This window comes from Malania oleifera, chromosome 8 (assembly GCF_029873635.1).
Source record: "Malania oleifera isolate guangnan ecotype guangnan chromosome 8, ASM2987363v1, whole genome shotgun sequence".
In the NCBI taxonomy this organism is placed as follows: Eukaryota; Viridiplantae; Streptophyta; class Magnoliopsida; order Santalales; family Ximeniaceae; genus Malania; species Malania oleifera.
In genome coordinates, this window is record NC_080424.1 from 88,189,398 (window position 1) to 88,198,535 (window position 9,138).

General features: G+C 36.7%; 1 non-coding gene across 1 annotated transcript; it reads left to right on the forward strand.

The window, feature by feature from the left end:
- Window positions 1-7,776: 7,776 nt before the first annotated feature.
- LOC131163171 (small nucleolar RNA R71) lies at window positions 7,777-7,882 on the forward strand. The gene has a single exon (XR_009138949.1). It is a non-coding gene; the product is annotated as a small nucleolar RNA R71 (small nucleolar RNA).
- Window positions 7,883-9,138: the final 1,256 nt, after the last annotated feature.

Consider the following 9,138-nt stretch of genomic DNA (forward strand, 5'->3'; position numbering starts at 1 on the left):
GCTCCCGGGACGTCGCGACAACAATAACATACAAAATAATAATAATAGTAATACAAAAATAACATGAATATACCAGTGATTTAATACCTGCAAAAATAAATAGACAATCCCGCATATATACAATTCTATGTATACAGAGTATATGTGTGTGTTTGTGGTCTGTGTGTACAGGGGACTTACACAGGGACTTACTGTGGGAGATCTGAACAGGGAAGCGTGGAGTGGTGGTGGTGCTCGGCTGCGGTTGTGTTGCAGAGGGAAGCCTCGGGTCTGTTGTAGCAGATGGAGGTGCTCGGGTCTCGGTTATTCACAGATGGTGCTGAAGCTGTAGTTGGTGATGGCTCGCGGTTGCTATGGATTTGCAGTGGCTAGGAGCAGGGGGCGATGGCGACAGGGCTGATGCTGTTCTGGTGTGGCGTGGATGGGCGGTCTGATGGTGTGATTCTGGTGTGGAGACGGTTCTCGGTTGCTGTGGAGAGGCCGGAGACAACCTCGGTTGGAGCTGTTGCTGGTGCGTGGAGTTGCTTGCTCTGGTGGTTGCAGCAGTGGAGGAGTTGAGGGCTGGAGTTAGGAGTTGCAGAGAGACGCCAGAAACTATGGCGGTGGGCGTCGTCGGAGTGTTGCAGCGATTTGGAAGCTGCGGCTGGGGAAGAATGGTGGCTAGGTGTGGAGTGAGGCGGCTGCTGTTGCAGCAACTGGGAAGAAGAAGAAGATGAAGAAGAAGGAGAGGGTGCGTGCAAGCTTAGGTTTTTTTTTTTTGTGAATTTTCCTTTTTTTTTTGTCCCCCCTCTGTGTGTGAACCCCTATTGCCATTATATAAAAAAAAATATCCCAAAACCCTAAAACAACTTTCCTTTTTTTTTCTTTTTTCTTTTTTCTTTTTTACTTTTATTCTTATGGTAATAATGAAAAAGGAAATAATATTAATAATTATAATCATAATAATATAAATATCAATAAGGTAATAATAATAATAATACTACTAAATAGTAAATAGTAATAAATAAATAATAATAATAATGATAATAATAAATAAATAATAGTGATAATAATAAATTACTTATAATAATATAGGAAAATAAATAATAATAATAATAATAATAATAAATAATAATAATAATAATAATAATAAACAAATAACAATAATAATAATAATAATAATAAAGTATCAATTTTGAATAAAATAATAATAATAATAAGGTAATAATAATAATTATAGTAAATTAATAATAACAATAATAATAAATAAATAAATAATTATAAGAAAGTAATAATAAAAATACTAATAATAATAATAAAAAGGGAACCCCTTGTTCTATTTGGTTAGGGTAAAAATAGGGTGTCTACATTTCCAATAGGGATGTAGCTCGAGCAAGAGTCCATGGAAAAAGTAGGTCTCTAATGGTGGCTTGAACTTTATGTCTAGAGTAAGCTACAAGACCTAGTTTATATCTCCCCATTTGATGTTGCGTCTAGGCTAGATAATTCAAGAGGAAAGACTAGTTGACAAAGGAAATCTAGCAAAAAACGGAAAGTTGAGTTTTATATACTCAAAGTTTGACGTCAAAAACTCGAGCAATGAATGAATGACTCAACAATACCACACAAGGTGTCATAGTCACCACGACTGTTCTCTCAATGCTCTCAAATAACCCTAAGTGTTACAAATCACGTGTAAGTGTGTTTTTAGCCCTGTGAAGTACCATCTAAATACTAGAGTTTATATTGCAGTATTGACCCGAACAAACCACTTGTCAACAACCTAGAGTAATATCAAGTTTTCGGCCATGTTATGTGATCTTTACACAACTAATTTACTACATCGTTAGTGAGCATAATGAAATCATATAACTGAAAAGCTTATTCATGCAACATTAGGTTATGTAGGTGTATGTAGAGGGTATAAAATATGTTAGCATAGTTCACTGGAATTTATTTTAAAAAATTTAAAATTGTGTCATTTTTGTGCATGAATATGCTATACAACGTGCCACCCCCTACCCCCAACTTAGAACTTCAGTGTCCTTACTAAAGTGTTGAAAGGAAAATAGAACCCGGGCAAGGGGTAGGACAGTGCAATGTTAATAAGAACAAATAGTGTACCTTCAAAATACAATAACAGAATAGCATGCATGCAGAGATACCCTGTAGCACAAAAGACCAATGCCAGCCAAAAGCACCATGTATATGTCATTAATATCAATAAGTTTACCTACTCTAATCGCATACCTCTAACTTATCCTATGACCTACTTTAAGGATTCCGACTTCTAGTTAGTCTCCTTTAACTACCCTAAGGACTTTAAAAGAAAATAAAAACTATCGAGTTGCCTCCCAAAAGCACTAAGTTTACCATCTTCAGTTAGACACATTGAAGCTCAATTTGGACTCATCCTGGTTCCAAAGTAGCATTGGCTTCTCTCTTTTCGTCCTCACACCCGAAGTTGCATACCCCAACTTATGTTCAGAATTGGGGACCCACTCATATTTTATTATAAATTAATCAAAAGGGTCCACAAATTCAGCAGTGATAGGGCTATCAAGTTAAAGCGTACTTTCCCAAGGGTGTTGCCATAGCATTGAAGGAGTTGCTTCCCTAACAATTTTGTCAATCACGTATTATCAACAACTTGGATGGCATTTAGAGGGTGTTGGGAAGCATTAAATATGTTCAACATACATTGCTTATGGCCCCATAAGATATCCATAATCCCTGTCCTATATTGAATACAAGCATTAGCCGTGGCTGGGAATGGTTGTCCCAAAAGGGCAGGGATCGAGTTTGTGGAAGTCTCCATATCTAAAATGATGAAATCAACAGGGCAAAGGAAATCTCCCACCTTGACTACCACATCTTCTATCACACCCCCGAGTTGCTTAAGAGATCGATCAGTAAGGCATAAAGAAATCGAGGTGGGTCGCAACACTCCTAGGTTAAGTTTTTGATAGGAAGAATATGAAAGGATGTTCACACTAGCTCCTAAATCTAGAAGAACCCCATCAATGGTGTAATCACCAATTACACACAAAATAGTAGGTGAGCCAAGGTCTTTTAGTTTAGGAACAAGGTGCTTTAATATTATGGAACTCATATGCTCGACCTGCTTAACCAAACCATCCATGTGCACCCTTGATAAATCCCCTACGTTGACAAGTCCCTAAGGAATTTTATGAACGCAGGTGATTACTTAATGTCATCGAGGAGAGGTTTATCCATTCTCACTTGTTTAAATATGTCCCAGATGGTCTCAGTGGAAGCCTCTTTCCTAAATATAGATGGTGCAAGTGGGGTTGCCGGATGTGTCACTAGGTAGCCATAAAAAGGGGGGGGCAAAGTGAGGTGTTGCTCTTCTTGTTGTAGGTGTGAGACTCAATGGTCTTTTATACTTGCCTAGAAGAAGAAAGAGTGCATGAATCAGCATTGGATGCTTCTAGTTTTTCATCTTGAGTCTCCTCCGCGCTCAGCTGCTCCTTGCCTTATTCAGCTATCAGCTTGCCATTTTGAAATGTGGTTACTTCCTAGGCCTGCTCAGAATATAATAAGGGGCCAGCGTCCGGTTCACATTCTACCCTATATTGTCCCTTAAGATTTACTATTGGCTGACTTGGCAACTTGCCTTCATCTCTTCGTCTCAAAGTAGCAGCTAGTTATCCCAAAGTAGCTTCTAGCTTCACAATGGATTGGGAGTGAGAGTGAAGGAGTTGTCAAACCGCTTGGCGATCAGGTTCAATATTCTTAAAGGACCTCAGCACCATCTCTTGAAATATGTCGTACTTGAGTTGTGAGGAAGACAGCCGCTGGGCGGTTGAAAGTATGGGGGCTAAATTAGGATGACTTTGGAGATTTTGGTATGGTTGTGGATGTAGATATCCCATTTTTACTCGGGGCCAATATAACAAAAGCATTAATATTGTTATTTCTTTATTATTATTATTATTATTATTATTACTTTTAGATATTATTTTATTATTATTATTGTACTCTTTCTATTATTATTTTATTTTTATTATTATTATTTTTATTATGATCATTATCATTATTTTAAATATTATTTTTTTATTAGGGTATTAGTAGTATTATTATTATTACTTTGCTATCATTATTCTTATTCTTATTTTTATTTATTTATTTATTTATTATTATTATTATTATTATTACTATTATTATTATTTTATTATTATACTACTATTATTATTATCATCATTGACCTTATTATCATGGTTTTTATTTTGCATTATTATTATTATTAAATATTACTTTATTATTATTATTATTATTATTATTATCGTACTATTATTATATTATTATTATTTTCAAATCTTGTCATTATTACATTACTATTATTATTATTATTATTATTATTATTAAGAATTATTATTAGTTGGCATATTCATTATTATTATAAAAGTATAAAAATAAAAAAATAAAAAAAATAAAAAGAAAATAAAAGAGGGAGCTTTAGGGTTTTGATTTTTTATAAATAAGAAGGAAAAGAACACTCTTAGCGGCGCACAGCGTAGCGCACAACCAAAGGCAAGAAAGATTTAAAAAAAAATGGCTGCTGCTTCTTCTTCTTCTTCTTTTTCTTCTTCTTCCCAGAGACACACACAGTAGGCACCCCTCCTTCCATCTCCCTCATTCTCTCCATCCCACTCTCCCTGCTTCTTCAGCTGCCAACAGAGTCACTGCAGTTCCGAGCTGTCCACAGCCGCCGTTGCAACAGCACGCACGACCACCCTCTAGTAGCCGCACCAGCCTCTGCAGCTCACTCCGGCGACCACCAAGTACCAGCAAGCCCCACCGAGAGCCCGCAAGACCACCGCACCACCGCCTTGCTACAAAGAACTCCTCTTCACTTGCTGCACTTTGGCCACCCTATCACAGCAACAACATCCTTCACCCACTCCCTGCCGCCACACGACCAGTCTATCCAGGGAGAAGCACAAAGATGAACCAGGCGACTCATCACTTCACCACCATCTTCTCCAGCAACGGCAACATATCCGACGCACACAGCAGCAATCCCCTTCACCGGTGCTGTCAACGCGAAGCACCCATAACAACAGCGGCCTCATACATGATCTCTCCCCCCCCCTCTCCATCACTCTCCTCATATCTCCATTCTTTAACTCTTTCCTTTGTACGCAGGGCAGCAATAGAAAGCGCACACATGGCCTGGACCATCTCCGGCCATCATTTCACCATTCCTCTTCCCAGACCCCAACCGTGAGCCACCAGCTTCACGGCCACGCAACAAAAAAAAAATCCTGCGACTCTTCTGCTTGAGTCCCTGAATCTCCAACTCCGGAAGTGCGTCCTTTGTTCGTCGTTGCCATGCCCAGCTCTGGTCGTCTTCTCCGGCTGACAGCCACCAACAGCGGCCACTCCCCCGGTAAGCCTCCCTGCACACGCACACACACTCACATACACAGAACACACACAACACTGCTCAAAGGTGAGATTTTGTTTTGGTATTTATTTATTTATTTTTAATTATTTTTTTATATTAATATGGTTATATTTGTATCTGTTTTGTTATTATGTATATATATTTATGTTTATCATGGTTTATTGTTTTATATGGTTATGCATATACATGTATATTTATTATGGTTTATTATATATGTAATATGGTGATTTATCATTGTTTATTCTTTTTAATGTTATATGCACATTTATATTTTATCATGGTTTATTGTTTCATTTTGCTATCATATGTTATTGTATATTATTTGTTACTATAATATCATTGTTTATTATTTAAAGTGTTGCTCTTATAGTCATGAGATGTTCATATTTGTCAGTGTCTAGAGGATTTCATGCTAATCTTAATTAGGAAGTTTCCTAATTTTAGGATGTTGATTACTTTAAGTTTAAGTTCGTTTAGGGTTTTAATTATTTTTACATTTTTAAATGTGTTGATTTATTTTGCGTTTAGGGTTTTTGTCATAATTAATGTTCATATGTGGGGTCATTTTTAGTGTTTATTTCATATGTAGCATATTAATTTTTAGGGCTGTACGTCAATTTTTGATTCGATTTATTTCCATAATTTCCTATTTAGTGGTTGTATTGAATATTTACGTATTAGTATTAGTTTTAAATTGTTTCCATAATTTCTCTGTTTGCTTACCCTTATATAATCACCCGCCAAATTTAGAGTTAATTGGTTTCCATGTTTTGATCGTAACTTTGAATTGTTTCCTTAATCTCGGTAATTCCTTCCATATGTGTATTGTGTGTTCATATTGAGGTAGTTATTATGTTATGCATCATATCCTTATTATCATTATCATTAATAGAAGTAAATTATTATTACCATTATTGTTCATATTTATGTATATTGTTATATTGTTATATTGTTATATGATGTATATAAGTACACTGCTATATTAAGTATGTTGTTATATTTAGTATTCTTAGATTATACATTTATATTAAGAATATTGGTATATTTAAGTATTATGTTATTTTTAGTATTTTATTCTACATTATACATTATTATTATTATTATTATTATTATTATTATTATTATTATTATTATTATTATTATTATTATTATTATTATATCTAGTATTACCTATTAGTGTGTGTGTATATATATATATTCTAATATATCATAATATGTATAGCATATGATATTTTATTGCTTATTATATGTTAGCTTAGTATCTTAATTTATTACCCTATTATCATGTATTGAAACCTCCCAGAGAATTTCGGAAACATTTTAAATTATTTATGAAAATTCTCTAAATTTTGAAAACAAATCTCGGACCTATTTTTGTAGAGTATTTCTTGATTTTTATCCCTATGATTTTAATGCTAGGGTATTAGCCTTCGGGCTTCACGTACGTTTAGTTCTGAGGGAATATATATAGTACATATATTTTTGTATTATTTATTTATTTATTTATACTGCATGTATATTTGTAAATCCACTAATAGAGGGGTAATTTGAAAGACTTATTAGATTAACTTTAGGGATAATTCCAAATTAATTAGGTACCATTCATAAGAACGGGCGTGTAGGGGGTGCTTGTACCTTCCCCTCGCGTAACCGAACTCCCGACCCCAACTCTGGTAATGTAGGCCCATTCTACCCCTAACGGGGTAGTAATCATGTATTCTAACCACACTAAAGGTTAGTGGCGACTCCAATGTTCCTATTTTTCTTGAAAATATTAAACCCCATTTTTTATTTCGCCGCCCAGGGGCACACACACTTCAGGACGTTGCGACAGTGGAGACAAAGCATTCGAGGCTTGTGGAGGTCTTTGGGCTTGAAAACCCAGAGCTTGGTACCTCCACGAAAAGTTAGGATGTTGTTTCCACCCAGGTTGCTAGGTATTCGAGTAGGGGTCATTAGTTGGCTTATCATACCTTGTGGGTGGCCTTTACTTCCTCGTGCATAAGCTTAGGTTGGAATGCGCGTGAGGGCAATTGTAACATGTTTGAGAAGGGTTGGAGCAGATTGCATATACCTCTGCTTACGCCATTTTCGGCGGTCTTAGGGACAAGCACTAGTCTAATTTTTTGGATATGGCATGCAGGGTAGGGGCTAGGTCTTGGCTAGTGGCCAACTCGTAAACTCCCTTTAGTTTAGAGGTTGATGGATTAGGTAGTTTACGAGTGGCAGCCATGAGCATGGATTAGGGAATCCATGCTTCATTCTCATGCTTGGGGAGTAAAGTACCTCCACACGACGAATCAACCATGGACATATCTCTCTTAGCCAACTCTTCATAGAAAGTTTGGACTAATTGCCACTTGGGGACCTGGTGATGTGGGAATTTATGAAGCAGGTCCCTAAAGAACTCCCAAGTGTCGAAAAAGAGTTCACCATCCATCTGTGAGAAACTTGTGATGGCTCTCCGAAGTTGGTTAGTCTTCCCAATGGGTAAGTACTTTTTAAGAAATTCATGTTGCATGGTGGATCATTTGGCCACCAAGTTCGATTCTAAGGATGTCCACAAAACTTTTAGGCTCTATCCTTCAAGGAGAACAAGAAGAGCCTAAGACGGAGAGCATCATCACTGGAATTAGAGATGCGGATGATGGAACAAATTTTGAAGAACTCATCTAGATGCTGATAAGGATTTTCTATTCCCATGAAAGTTGGCAGCATCGCGATGATTGAATTCTTTACCTCAAATTGTGCTGCCTAAACATCAGAGAATCAGATGCAGGACAGTGATATGTATGCATTAGGTACAAAGTAGTCCCTAAGAGGCCGAAGGTGTTGCTCTCCCACCATAGGCAGGTGGGGAAGATAGGGTTCTGGGATTTGTTCAGTAGGAACCAGTGGGTTATTTTCGACCATGTCTTTTAGTTCAGACAACTTAGCTTTCTCTGGATTAGAGATAGGTTTCCGAAGGGACCTACGAGATTTCTCAATCTCAAGATCTATAGGAACTATCTTGAGTTCCAAAGAACGCATAATAAACATACACACGTGTAAGCACACAGATTCAGACTTCAAAACAAAAAAAAATAAAGAAAATAGAAATTAACAAAGAAAGTGAAAAAAAAAAAAGAGAGAAAATCAAAAAACAAGGCACTAACACTCTAAAGTGGAAGTTGGTTTATAACCGTAGTCAAGTCCTCAGCAACGTCGCCAAAATTTGGTAGGCTTGCCAAGGCTTGGTTCCTTAACTACCGAAAATAATATTTGTAAAACCTAACTATCCCAAGTTCAGTAGAAAGTGCGTAAGTTGGGTATCGATCCATGGAGACTTGAAGCGTAGTTATTAAACCACTTCCAATTTAGTTTACTAAAGCCTTATTATGAAAAAGAAGGGAAAGATGATATTTTGCAATGGTGATTGTCTAACAATTACTGGAAAGCATGTAATTGAAAGAAAATAAATCTAAACTAATGGAAAACAAGTAAATTTCTAAGTTACCCTACTCCTACAAAGCAATACTGTGGTTTGAATTAGACGCTGGACACCATGCTTCTAACTACGCTTATCTAGACTTCTATAGAAGTACTAATCCAAGTGGACCAAAGCCAGAGAGGGGCGATTGAGGACACAGGGTAGCAAGGGTGCACCAATAGTCCAAAGTATGGCTGAGAACTAGAGTATACCCTGTCTCAACGATAACGAACACCTCCGCGGTTCCATAGCCGACTAT